The following is a 13,469-nucleotide window of genomic DNA, read 5'->3' as shown; positions in this document are numbered from 1 at the left end:
AGTTGCTTTCTTCTTAAGCTTCTTTCCCATTGTTCCACGGATCTCCTTCAAGCGATCAAGCTTCTACCAAAGGACCTTCTCTGATACCAATTGTTGGAAATAATACTGAGAGGGGGGGGGTGAATCAGTATTATCAATTCAATAAAACGTTTTTCATTTCCAAACTCTGATTCATATATTCTACTTCCACAACTTCTTATGATTAAGTTAATTGATCTTCAATGAGTGCATTAGAACATTATCAACCATATTATCAGTTAACAGATGCAGTAACATAGAGTAGATCATCACACATAAGGCACACACATGAACACCATGATATAAGGTGGAAACCCAATGCGGGAGAAAACCACCTGCTGCAAGTCATCTAAATCTTCTTCTTAATAAGAAAATCCTTTTACAATATTTTGTACTGGTGCAGTCTTATACTAGTACGGGAGCTACCTTTGCTCTTGTACTAGCCGATCCATTTACTAGTACGCAGGCTGCTACCTGCTACAATGCTCCAAAGATTTCCTTTAGCTCTTGTACTAGCTTAGATACTAGTACGTAGGTGCTGGCCTACAATATTTTCTGTTTCATCAATTTTCAAACTGGATACACTGAAGCACAACACATAATCTGAAAGGCCACATTTCATCCAATTTTCTTACTGGACCCAACAACAAAATTGAAGCTCATAATCAAACAACCTTCTGAATCACCCAATCACCAGATCAATACATATACAATGAGAGTTATCAACCAGATCTAGTCCACCAGATCATATAAGGATAAGTCATTATGAACCTGATCCATTCATCTATCAATACTTAAGCTAATCATAATCATTCAATCAATCACTGTTGTTATCAGAACATAATACCAGAAACCAGACATCACTACAAAACCCAGAACACAGTTGTAATAAACAGGGGCAGCTAAATAGATTTCATGAAAAGTCCGCAGTTTCACCCATAGAACACCTGCGTACATCCACACTGTTTCCAACTGCTTTCCTGCGTACCCACGCACTGTGCCTCACGGACTTCCTGCGCACCTCTGCTCTGTGTCCAATGGGATGCCTGCGCCCCTCCGCACCTTCTGCAATTCTGGGCCTGCGAACCTGCGCACCTGCAGCGCTTCTGGGCCTGCGTACCTACGCACTTTTCCTTCACTGTACTTGCGGTCCTGCGGGTATAGATAATTTCAAGACTTCAAGAATAACCCAGACTGTCAGATCTACAGATCTGAACATGCGCCGAGGAGATATCAACCCATTAGTAGATCCGACTTGTAATTCTCATGTTTCTCCTTGATATTGATTCAACTCTCTCTCACAAACTGATTACAAGAATTTCAGATCTAGCTTCTCTTAAGATCTTCTAATTTCACACACATTTAGCCAAATGATCTCCTTTGCTTTATATAGGCAGGCTCTTCCTAAAATCATGGATCAATACCATAGATAACCAATACAAGGGATCCAAACCGGGGCTAAATTAGATCCTATACCACGGGCCAAAACCATAGAATCAAGAACGGCGGGCTAAATACCACGGGCCAAACATAAGAAACCCCACGTGAGCGCGCTTCTCTGCCTTGAAGTGAGTGAACTGGGGTCCGCACCTTTTACATGGTGTACCTGCGGGTATGTACGCACTTTATCTATGACATGCTTGTGGGTCCGCAACTTTTGTATGGTGTACCTGCGTACCTCTTGTTTTCTTCATTATTTGTGAGTTAATCATCAATCTCTGCTACTGACCTGTTGTACAGTGATCCATCACCTGTATGAATTGCCATCAAGGACAATACTTTAGCCATAATGCCAACAATCTCCCCCTTTGGACTTGATGGCAAGGCTTACTTGTCATACTAAGGACTTGTCATTTGATTCCTTTAAGTTGTCCTGCATCCCATGTATTATGTCACATCTAATATCTCTTCTGTAGATTCATCTGAATGTATATAAGTGAGATGTTCTTCTATGAGTGGGTTGCCATCAAGTACAACACATGCATCATAATGCCAACATTCAGCAGCTATGCGAGCTATTCCTCTAAGTTCTCACGATCCACCATCTTTGTCAACGCTGTAATACGTAAGCTTGGAACAATATACTCCATAGGAATCACCGCTTCAATCCCATAAACCAACCTAAATAATGTTTGGCCTGTCAACGTTTTGCAGGTTGTCCGATATGCCCATACCAATGCTGGTGTGTGCATGGCCCAATCATTCCTTTGCACGTTGTAGACCTTTGCTAATGCATTCTCCATGATTTTGTTAAAGGCTTCCATCGTGCCATTCACTTGTGGGTGATAGGGTGTTCTCTTTTGATGATACAATTGGAATTCCTCAAGCATCGCACTAATCATTTCATTCAAGAAATGTGTACCCCTATCACTCATTAAGATCTTAGGGCATCCAAATTGTGTTAAGACATATTCAAACAAAAACTTTGCGGCAACGGCAGTTGTACAATCCTTCACTGGTTGCACTTACAGCCATCTGGTTAAATACTATGTTGCAGTTATGATATACCGCACGTCCTTCTTTTTTCCTGGTGGTTGTATTGGACCTATGAAATCAATGGCCCACTTATCAAATATCTACAACGAAAGCATTGCACACCTTGTAGTATGCCTTAGAATCCTTATGTAATGTCGGCCACCATAACCCAGTGTGCAAAATCTTCTGTGTGATCGCTTTACATGTGTAGTGTCCTCCCACCACTCCTCCATGTACTTCATTGAGGATACTAGTGCATTCAAACTCAGGAACATACCTTTTCAGTATTTCATTTGTTCCCATCTTATACAAGTGATCCACAATCACTAAAAAATCCACGGAGAGAATTATTAATTCCTTCTTTTGCTGAGTGTAATAGCCTTCTGGAGCTGTACCCGTGGTTAAGAACTGAATGATATTAGAAAAATGTTCATCCGCCACACGCACCACAAAGAGTTGCACATCCAGCAGTCCTTCCTCCAAACTATTTGGTTCTTCGCCAGTTTCAATCCTTAACAGATGGTCAGGTCCTGCATTCAACCTTCCAAGCTTCACAATTACTTCAAAGTCATATTCTTGGAACAACAGTAACCATCGGAAAATATCCCCCCCCCCCCAACACAAGCTTATTGACTAGGTACTTCAGCACGAAGTGGTTTATATACATTTGAAAGTGTCCAACCAACAAATAATTCCAAAACATTTGCAACGCATAGACCATTGCCAGCTCTTTGCGCTCTGTACTTGGCCTTGGATAAATTTCTGGTCGCGAAGGTTATCAGATGATTAATTTCTCCTTCACCTACCTATGTTAATACGACACCTAGCGTAATGCAAGAGGAATCTACATGTACATGGAATTCTTTCTTTCAATCTGGAAACACCAAAATAGGTGCAATTACCATCTTTTCCTTTAAGACATCCATGCTGCACTGACAACATTCATCCCAACAAAACATCGCATCTTTCTTCAATAATTTTCCATCAGCGCGGTTATCTGAGCATATATCTTGATAAATTTTCTATAATACCCAGTGTGCCCTAATGTCACGCGCAACCATTTTACATTCCTAGGAGCTTCCAAATTCACAATCACAATGATCTTCGTAGGGTCCACCATCAATCCCTGCTTACATAAAACATGGCTGAGCAAAATTCCAAAGGGCACACAAAATATGCAATTCTTCAAGTTCAGCGTGATCTGATACCTTCGAAATGTATCTAGCATGAGGAGTAGGCTCGCAACATGGCGCTTCACCAACCCAAAAACAATCCAATCATCAAAATATACTTTCTAAAATTTATGAATAAACTCTTTGAATGCCACCATCACTACCCGAGAGAAGATTGCAGGCGCGTTTTTCAACCCGAATGGCATTACTGTATATTAAAAGCAACCCCACTCCATCGTGAAGGTTGTCTTGATTCGATCCTCCAGCACGATCTTTATTTGATGGTATCCCAAAAATCCATCAGTAAATGAATAAGCCTCCTATCTGCCAATATTCTCTAATACTTCATCAGTAAATGGTGATGGAAATGGATCATGCATGCATGCATCATTCAACTTTCTTAAATCTACACATATTCAGATTTCGCCTTTCTATTTCTTCTCTTGGACCACCATTGGGCTTACCCAATCGACTTCATCTACTAGTTCAACAATACCAGCATCCAACATCTTATCTAGCTCTTAGCGCAACAGTTCTTTATATTTTGGATTTAGCTGATAAGGTCTCTGCTTGATGGGCTTCACATCCATCTTCAACATAATCTTCATAACACCTAAATCTCCAACAATCCCTTTCAAATCTGAAAACTTCGTTGGGAATAGATCCTAGTACTCTCGCAGTAGTCCAACTACCTTATTGACTATATATTCATCCCAATAGTCTCCTATCTTCGCAAAATTAGGCTTTGCTTATGATCGAATGTTTACTTGTCTAGTTTTCAAATGTTTTGATGTATCCGGGTTCGCAGATTTTGGTCCTTCGACTTTGTGTGTCCTTCTGTTTCTCAAATGTTAAAATTTCACGGGTCTTCTTCTTCCTCTTTAGCAATCACATTGTAACACTCCAGTGCATGGCACAGTTATGTACTCCAATCCGGCTGAGCCCATTCTATCAGTTCCTTAGGTGTTCTGAATATAGCTGCTTTTATCTCCTAGAGCGCTTCATCAATGCACTCAAACCCATCCTCAAAGATGGAAGTTAATAAGAAAATCTCTCTTAAGATGTCCCGTTCAGCTGTCCCATGGTGAAGCTTCGTCTCCAAATACCAATTCATTGGAATTGTATCTAAGGTATGACAAAAAATGTGCAGCCATTCTGGTTGTGGTTCTGTTCCCCAGACCTTAGTCCATTATTCCAAATGATTGCATGGATCATCCTTCCCAGTGTATTTTTCTATTATCCAGGTATTAGAATACCCGAACCTTAATTTCATCATTCTTCTATATTCCTTCCATCCAACGAATATCTCCTTGTGTGTACCGCACTAACGAGTAGGCGTAGCACACAGCACCAACTCTAGTGCCTAGAAGTGATGTTCTTCCGGTACTTCCCCTTCAAATTCATCTAAAAATAGCTCCACATCAGTCAAACCATCATAATGTGGAAGCTTCCTTACCTCATTCAAGACACACCACAGTGATTTGGTCATCATATTACAACGAAGTGTAGATACTTCATGCAATCAGTTTTGCCACTATTCGAGCTCTTCATCTTAATTTGAGGTCCAAGAGTTATCCCTATCCTACACGATTCGTCCATCGGCCGTAGGATTGATCCAATCTTCATTTCACATTGTGTTCTTATATATCTGATCCAAATCATCATCACTTTCTACAAAGTCGCGAACATGTTTTGTATAACGCACTCCTTCTACAGGGTCTAGTGGGACTACAACCCTGAGTGACTTCCTTTCAAATGGCATCTTCCGCTTCTTCAAGTTGATTACTGTGTCCATATCAAAAGCCTAGTTAATTAATAGTAGCGTTGGGTATGGGTTACTGTCATCCACTATTTCAATGACCTCAAAGTCAGCCAACACACTTGCACCCTCAATGTCCACTGTTACACCATATAAGCACTCCATTGGAATAATCTTTTGTTGATTTTCCATGCGCATCTGGATAGGAGACCACTGCAGCGCAGGTCTCCCCATCCTTTCCCATGTTTACTTAGGTAGGAAGTTTGCATAAAATCCTAGATCCAAGATTACCTAGTCCATTTCATATTCACCTATCTGTGTAGTCAACCTCATCTTGCGCCCTGTATGCTTCTTATGCTTATCGATTTTCCTCATAGTGCGTTGTTCAGCATGAATGTTTTCTTTATTTGCGCACTATCAATTAACTCTTGCAACCCTTCTACAACTTTCTTATCACACAATAACTTCATAAAATTATTCAGAAAAGTAGCTATTATTGAAGGATCTACCTCTTGTTTTGTACTAGTTTCTGGCATGTTTGCCTGGCTTCCTGAGGTGGAGGCCTCAACGAATTTCTTCTTTGCTTCCATGAAGGTTTCTCTAGCATGATTAAGATGAATGTCTACTTCCTTCTCAGTAGCCTTACACACCCACCCATCATCCTCAGGTTTCTTACCTTTATCTACACCAGTTGTCGTACCATTTCTTGTCACTATATTTATGCTTTGATCTTCTTCACAGGGGTTTTCCCTCATTATTTGAATGTTATGCGTAGGTTGGTGGGGCTGCACCTTGTTTTCTTGCATCTATGTCATAAGGACCGAGCATTCCTCTATCGCATGGTCAAACTTTTGACAATACTGACATGACGGATGCGTGGGGTTTGTACAATATTGCATGAAGTGCCCTGCTTCACCAAAGTTATAGCAGATCACCTGCCCACGTCCTCGACTAGTTCCACCCCCTCTTCCTCGTCCTAGACCAGTTCCGCCCCCTCTTCCTCATCCTTAACCAGTTCTGCACCCTCTTCCTCATCCTCAGCCTTGGAATCCTCCATGCGCTGCTCTTGTTACTTGATCCTGAGACCGTTTCTCTGCCTGCATTCAGTAGGTAGGGGTTCTATCCATCATCAACTCATAACTCCTACAATGGAGTTCATCGTGTCCCACAGATTTACATAAAATTTAAAACAACTACTGAGGGATCTGTACAAACTTTTGTAGTAAATGGAAATATTCAGTTGTGTGCTTTCCTGTAACCTGACAAATAACACATCACAGCATAGCTCCCGTGCTCGTCCCAACATTATTCTATGGTTTCAGAGGAAAATTCCCTCCCCATATAATATAGTTCTTATAAACTGGGAAATGGTCCTTATCATGACCATGGCTCTTACACTTCAAACACCAGACTTTAGTGCGCACCTCTGGCTAGGTTTCCTTTCGTTTCTTCAGGCTCTACAACTCCAAGTGTAGGTTTTCCAGTTGTGAGTGAATCTGTTGTGCTCCTATGTTCATATCCTGTATGGGCAAAGCATCTAACCTCATCATAATTTCCAAAGTTTCCACTTGTGTTGCTATCTTTTGTTGTGACAGAGGCACTCTCAAGTGTGGCAAGAGAGATGCTATATACCAGTCACAATGTTGGGAGTTGGTAATGACCATATTGTCTTACCTGATCAGGCATTTCAACCTTTGATTGAAATCCCAGGTTGTCTCATCTACATTTTGTTGAGTTTCTTTAAACTCAATCACTGACTGCGCCTCTAACTTAGGCTTTTTGAACTCCTTGTTTAGAGCTTGATGGGTCTCTACCAAATTCATGGTGGGGTTATCAGTGCAATACTTGATGTACCATGTCAATGCTTGATCCTGTAAGGTTGTTACTAGCTATGCTTTCTTGATGCTACCATATGTAATCTATTGTGTCATCCATACATCTCCTGCGACAAACCAAAACTATTCAGGATCTTTGCTCCCTACTCCTCTAAAGATAGTCATCGTTATCGCGTTCACCATGTTGAATGGTAGTAGTGGAGGTGGAGGGGGTGAAGGTGTAGATGTATGAGGTGGGGGTGGAGGTGTAGGTGGAGTGGATGGATGAGGTATCCTTTGGATACCCTATGTAATTAACTGAAATAAACTTTGTGGCATAGTCAACACCATCCCTTCATCGCCATTTGAAGGGGGTTCAATGAACTTGATCCTTCGTTTCTTCTAAAGAATCTCCCACTTTGTGTAACCCCAAACATCAAGGTAACTCCATAACCCTCTTTTCACATAACAAGATTTTAATCCAAGTCTCTAATGATTTCAAATACTTACCTCATTGTCCCTTGAAGAGCCTTCGTTCCGCTTCGCTATAGATGATATTTCTATCGATCGTGAAATAAGTCACAAAACTTCCTAATCTGCAATCAATCCAATGATCCATATCCCGCGCGATATTACTTCCTGATGCCTCCAAACATCGCACCAGTCCAGGAGTCCACACTATAGGGTCATCAAGCCTCCATGTCCCTTGACTATCAACCAATTTAGACAACCACTCGTGAAGTTCGTCAGGGAAGAAACAAAAGAATGTTTTGTTTTTGTCTGTGTACAAAAATCTCTACACCCACTGCTCCTTGGATAATTTAGGGATCCTGTTCTCTTAAACCGTGAATGCTTGCACGTTTCGTTCAGCCCACTTTTCAATCTCTTTCTTTGTAGGAAACCATTTATCACACATCTCTTATATAGATCCCAGTCAAGGCAACAGAACCATTTGTTGGCTTAAGGGGGCTTGACCCAAGTTCAGAGTTGTTTGTCCCAACCAAAAAAACCCTAACTGCTAGCCCTTTTGGCAACAACTTGCATAGTGCAGGCTACAGTCTCACCCAAAGCAGTATTGGGGGATGCTAGCACCAATTTTATGCATCCAGAGACTGTGTGATATGTGATCTTAAGCCCTTATAGCTCATTTCTTGTTATAGACATCTTTGTGCCTTACAGCATTGAGCATGAAATGTCCATAATCTAAGGGATCCAAAGTCCCTAAACATGTTGTTCCTACCCCTAGAGGAACAAGGCTAACAAACCACAGCAATTCACAGAAGTTCTCCACCTGAAACTGCTCAAAAACAAGTCAATTCAGGATCATTTCAGTGGCTACATTAGCTGTTTGCGCTGAATGTCAAAGCCAACACTGGCTACCTGCATTGAATGTCAACTGGAACAAAGGCTACCTGCGCTGAACGAGAGTGGACAAGTGGCAGGCTCATTTCTCAAGGTGTCAAAACCCAGGAAGCTTCCAAAATGACACTTGCCTCAGGGAATTCGACTGGTGATGAGTAAGAGGTTCCAAATCTCCAAGTGGAAGCAAGAACCTCCAAGTGGACTCAAGAACTGACAGAGGGAGAGGACACTAGTCAGATCTCAAGCTGACTCATCCTCTCTCCAAACATCTATATATGGATCTCTCCTCCATGAGATCTAGAGGCTGGAATTTTGTTATTGCAAAGAATTGATGTTGGTTTGAGACTGTAATCATTGGGTGCTTAATGCTTTGAAGGGGTTGAAGATAGGAATTCCATTTGCTGGGAAGGAGATGCTGGATTGGAGCCCTCTGGGTTGTATCTCTTCCTGAACCTTGTTATTCATCAATAAAGCTATCTTGGTTTCTCCTATATGCTGATGTATTTTGATGTGTGAATGTATTAGTGTATTTGGTTTATTTCTAATCCTAAACTAGTTATGAATGTGAATATCTGTCTTTGTGTAGTGTTCTTCTCTTGTCGCAAGTAGCTGTTCTCTTGTCGCAAGTAGTTGTTCTCTTGTGATCTTGCAGGAAGTTGAAGCTGGATAAGCAAGAAGGCAAGTAGCTGTGAACACCCAAAGAGAAGAGAGACCGGATCGAGGGACAAACGGAAGACACCGGTAAGTCTATTGATCTCTCTTCTTTCACATTTCATAAAGGAAGAAACCAGTATAGTTGTACTCGTTTGTTGCTAAGGCACTGTCACACCTTAGGTGGATAGGATCGTCCTGCATAGGCATTTTTCCCCACAACAAATTGGCGACTCCACTGGGGAAAATATCTGTTTAGTCATTTTATTTGTGTTTCTATCATTGTTTGCATCATAGACTTGACAGAAACAGTCGAACTGCATCTTTCCCGGATGCAAAGTAGAAAGTTGTTTCTTTGATCCAATTACTGGACTGGTCTATGATCTGAACAATGGATTCACAAATGATTTGATGATCCTTGTGATAGATCTTAGTAGCTTTCAAAGAATCCCTTTGATTACACCTTGCTTGTTGCTTTTATTTGGCCTAAAACAGTTGATTAAGTAGCAAACTGTGACCCAGAACCTGAGGGAAACGAGAGTTTCTCCTTCAGCGCAGACCTAGTGAAGGGATTCTGCATTTCAACGCAGGTCTCGTGAAGGCTACATGCGCTGAATGTCAAAACCCCTGTGTTGAGGTTGCGCTGAACCAGTTTGCTCTTGTGCAGCTGGGGTTCTCTGCTCTGTTTTGCCTTGTTTTTATCTTTGATTTTTGCATCCTGTAACCAGCATAGGTACCAGTCTGATAACCCCTTTTCTCTGCTTAGATTCCGCCTCCTTTTGTACAAAAAGACTGTTAGTGTTTTTATGTGTTTGTGGCATCATTTATAGTTTTCCTTTGCATGAGTGAAATAGTCATCCTGTAGCCTTTGATTCAGATCTGATTGATTGTGATCTTAGAAGAGAGTTCATTGGCTGTTTGCAGATTGATTATACATTTACTTTTGCTTGTTGGTTTGAATTTGTCTCTTTTAAGTGTCGAAACAAGTCTTTATTTTGAAAATCGTTAAGTGTTGTAATCTCTTATACCCTCTTTGATTTCGAAAAAGTAAACTTGTTTGTATTGATCATTTAAAAGCAAATTCAAAGTTGTACAAAAAGCTTTCTTTGTAGGCATCAATACTAAGAAAGCGGAAAACAAACACCTGCATTGTGCATTTGCATTTGATAGTTTGCATGTTGGATTTAGGAAAAGTGCATAGAGTGTACTAATTGCTCTTTGAGAAAAGATGGTGTCTTTCTTTTCCCTTAGTAGCTAGGATTTTCAAAGTTGAAAAGATATAAAGCTTGCTTATCATCTTTAGACTGCATTTAGGAATTTGTATCATACATCTCGTGGTGAACCTTGAAAGGAAAACTTTAAAAAGATCAACCTAAAATAAATTGAATGAACTTAACAACGCTTTGCAACATAACGCACAACATAGAGGTCTAGGCTAGAGACGTGTTCCGGCGTCGTTAAGCCTGGTGACTGTCGATCTCGTGGATGGTGGGTGATTCCTCCTGAGGGACGATAGCGCCAGTATGGATTGTGCTCCCACGTACCATCGTGTATATATTGGGAGACCCCTATAGGCATAAAACCTTTATCCTTAGGAAGCCGTGTCGGCCGCCCTACTGATCGCAATGCACTGAACACAGCATTCAGGAAGATCGACCGCCCATACCCTAAAAAGTATTCTGCGGTTTTGCGAAAAGTTTGGCACACCCTCTGCCTAGAACTCCAGAGCAGTTCCTTTTGGCCTTTTTCAGACTCTATAACGGAAAAAGTCCATCCGAGCATTTGTCACTTCGGGCTCGTTAAAACATCGAAGGAGACTAGAGTCATCTTTAGCTTTTTCTCGACTCTTTAAAACTGAAAAAGCAAGTTTTGTCTAAGCGTCGTTAAAAAAAATATTTTAAACAGAACAAGCACCCTTTAATTCCTGCGTTGATCTTTAGGTTGAAAGATGGAGCACACCAACCAAGGAATTCCCCTTGGTGGAAATCCCAGTCCCTTCTCCTCTTGGGGAGATGTTGGTGCGCCCCACATGGCCACATTGTCGCTTCCAGGACTGACAATTGGCCTGCCAGTCTGGCTCTTTTCAACCAATGTCGTTCAGAACGCCACCATTCCTGAACAGTCGAGTCAACAGTTAGACCAGACAAGAGTTGCCAACCAGCCTTCTACTTCATCTAATTCTTCCTCTCCTCCTTCCTCTTCGCTTGACGGAACTGATAAAACAAAAAACCAAGTTCCTAAGGAGAAGAAGGAAAAGAAGAAGAAAGAGAAGAAGAAGAAGGAGCCAAAGGCGACTGGGGGCAAACAAGTGTCGTCTGACAAAAATCCACACACAACACTGACCAGGCCTAAATCGCCATGTGTCATATGCAAGGGAGACCATTTCCACAAAGATTTTCCCTGTATATCTCGAATACTAAGGGACTGGTCTCCCCGTTTGCACAATTCGGTAGCATCAACCTCTGATAGCCAAGTTGACTGCTCACCGTCGACTAGTGAAAGTGAAGTCCCAGGACAGAGAGGGAAAGCTAGATTTCCCTGCAAACTGTGTGAAGACGATCACGCCATCCACCGTTGTCCCTTCTTAGACGAGGCTAAAAGAGTTATGGAAGAGTGCCCGATTTTACGAGCGCAACTTCCTCCTGGATATCAAAAACTCCTGCCAAGTCCTTCACTAGTTGAGAACCCGGCTGGCCCGCCCAGGTGGCCAGCCGAAGCACCTATCATTGAAGATGAACCGTCTGGATCCATGCCTGACGAAAGTCAAAAGGTTGATACGGCAGTTGACCCGGTTTTGCCTTCAGAGGCTCTATCTTCGAATGATACCATCACAGAGGAGAATAAAGACGACACTGTCCAAATTCTCTTCATCAACACTGACTCTGATGAACAAGGGGGCAATGCCCCCATTCCTTTATCGCAGGAAGGGAGTTCGTCAGAGTGATATCCGGCCGTCTATTCGGTCCCACCACCAAGCAACCTGGTTGTGTTCTTTGACTGGAACCAACTAGGCAGACCCCGGTTGCCAGCAAGTATACCATTCAGAATTATCGTTCAAATATACAGAATGGTAATGGCTGGCACTATCATTGATGAGGGGGCATCTGTGAGTATCCTTTCCTCTATTGCTTGGAAAGCGCTTGGTTCATCAGCGCTTTTGCCTGAAATGAGAAATCTATCAGGCTTTGATAAAGGAACCAGTCGACCTTTAGGGATCCTCCCCAATGTGCCCATAACATTGAAAGGGAAGACCGTTCAAATGAACGTGATGGTCGTTCAAGGACCCTTGGATTATAACCTACTCCTTGGATGAGACTATATATATTGCATGGGAGCCATCGTCTCCTCACTCTTTAGAGTAATGTGTTTTCCGCATGAAGGAAGAGTGGTCAAACTCGTGGACCAACTTTCATTTCCCGGATCATGCATCGCAAATAGTCACATACCATCCCTAAATGGTCTATTCACGCAAGAAGTGTCTCAACCCACGGTCCGTCCTCCTGATGAGCGCGAGTAATCTGGGAGGACATGACTGGAACCCAGGGGGCATGCATCCTGGTTTGCTTCGGCAGGGAAACTTTGGATGTAGAGTAGGTTTCCGCGGGAGAATATGACTAGTCTGTACCCCGTCCGTCTAGGAAGAGGGTTATTCTAGAATAAGATTCTTTTGTCAAAGTTATGTGAGAGGACGGGACCCGTCGCTCACCTTTGTCTATTTCGGTAGACATTGCTGAGGAAGTGTTTTGTTTGAAAGATTAACGAGACAATCTTTGGGTAACCTGAAAGAGGTAGGCCTCTCTCGGTGAAACGAAAGTTTTGACGGAAATGAAGTAGGGGTAACCTTGAAATCATACTCTATACCTGGGGGCATGCAAACCTTTTGGAGTGCAAGCAAAGAGCGGTTATTTATCTGTTTTTTAGGTTAGCCGTTTCCTAACTTGCATAAAGAAAGGATGCGGAGCAAAGCTTCGTGAGATGAAGCTCCATAAAAAATAGAATCTCAATGAGACACTCTTATCATATGACTGGTATTTCGAGCAGTTTTAGCACAAAGTTCATGCTCGTTAAAAAATAAACGCAAGATTCGAGCAGTTTTAACGCGGACTTCATGCTCGTTAAAAAATAAACATAAGCAATGAGCAAGTGTTTCCACCAGTGTTTAAGCTCATTTTAAAATAAATAATGAACCACTACCCGGTAAATAACCACTGTGAATGT

This window comes from Pinus tabuliformis, chromosome 6 (genome assembly GCF_031772625.1).
Source record: "Pinus tabuliformis cultivar Carrire ecotype Pingquan chromosome 6, CPIR1, whole genome shotgun sequence".
NCBI lineage: Eukaryota > Viridiplantae > Streptophyta > Pinopsida > Pinales > Pinaceae > Pinus > Pinus tabuliformis.
The sequence above is the reverse complement of the archived record's forward strand: the minus strand, read 5'-3'. Positions refer to the sequence as shown.